The sequence below is a fragment of the Sinocyclocheilus grahami genome, unplaced genomic scaffold (assembly GCF_001515645.1).
Source record: "Sinocyclocheilus grahami isolate Dianchi unplaced genomic scaffold, SAMN03320097.WGS_v1.1 scaffold340.1, whole genome shotgun sequence".
Classification (NCBI taxonomy): domain Eukaryota; kingdom Metazoa; phylum Chordata; class Actinopteri; order Cypriniformes; family Cyprinidae; genus Sinocyclocheilus; species Sinocyclocheilus grahami.
The window spans coordinates 76,227-77,640 of record NW_015505519.1 but is presented as its reverse complement, the minus strand read 5'-3'; the positions used below and the strand labels follow the sequence as shown (position 1 = coordinate 77,640).

Genomic DNA, 1,414 nt, shown 5'->3' with positions numbered 1-1,414 from the left:
AAGAGCACCATTTGTCTCCAGAACACATGACTCAACACAAACATCTGCTAGTTAAGTGTTTTGCAAGATTAAATATATGAATAAAAATTAATTGTAAGCTTCTATTAAAAATACTATTTCATGTGAAATTGTTTAATATATATATATATATATATATTTATTTTTTTTCTATGTGCATTTTACGTCCATGCAGTAAGAAATTTTATCATAACTTGAAAAAAATATTTTAACAAAATCACAAAACTAGCCATGACACAATGTGAATTTAAAATATAAATGTATACATTTATATACTGTATAAGCAATATAAAAGCATAGGCTACATTTTAATTAAAACAGGACATTTTTGAGTTCCCACCAACTCTTATGTTCCTCAAAATAATAACAAACTGTCATTATAAGTGACCAAATGAAGCTAAACTGACATTATTTTAATCCCATTTGACATTCATAATTTGTTTATTTTCCTTTCCTTACATTCATTAAATATCACATATCTATGGAAGCCAGTTTTGCCATTAAATAAATTAGGTAATTTTGACTATTTATCTAACAATTTTGTCTTTTTTCCCCACCATGGAATAAAAAATAAAAAAGGTAAACAATTCTGAATTTTGTTTTCACAATTGCAAGTTTATTTCTCAGAATTTGGAATTTTCTTCTCATAAGTATGAGTTTAAATCATGCAGTTCTGAGTTTATATGTAATTGTATGGTGGACGAGAAGTGCAGAACAAATCACAATTCTGAAAACAAAATAACAAATTACAAACGCAAATGCAAGTCTAAAAAACAAAATAACAATTCAGAAAACACAACAACAATTCAGAAAACATTATAACAAGTCAGAAAACACAATGACAAATTCGAAAACAAAATAACAAGTCAGAAAACACAATGACAATTCAGACAAACCGGAAGAGGTAGGTATAGTTTGAGACAGTGCCATTGGTTTGGGATTACTCACCGCTGACTGGACGAGACATCTGTCAATCAACGTATACAGGAAGAACCAGACGAAGAACAGCAGAGTCGTGGGTGTCTATTTACATTTAGTTAAAAGTGGCTGTAAATCATCAGCTCCAGTGGTGCAGACGGATAAGCACGTGTTTTTTACGTGATCGACCCGGGTTCGATCCCGCCTTTTGCCGAGTTTTTTCCCCCTCCCTTAAATCTCATATTAGCAATGGATTCTATTTACACTAAGTGAAAATAGCAGTATTTTTAGCAATATGCTATTTACATTAAGTGCAAATACCTAGTTACACTATGTTAAAATAGCAGGATTTCTACTATCAAGTATACTACTTGTTGCAAATAGTGCCAATTATCTGCACTTCAGTATTGTAGTAAATTATAAAACAATATGCAATAATAATGTATTGAGTGTAAATTATAATTTTAATTATTAAATG

The 1,414-nt window shown here is 29.8% G+C and overlaps 1 protein-coding gene across 1 annotated transcript in view; it reads right to left on the bottom strand.

Moving 5' to 3' along the window:
- Positions 1–1,414, bottom strand: part of LOC107603086 (protein FAM184A-like) — an 83,633-nt gene that overhangs the window by 12,145 nt on the left and 70,074 nt on the right. The window lies entirely within an intron of this gene.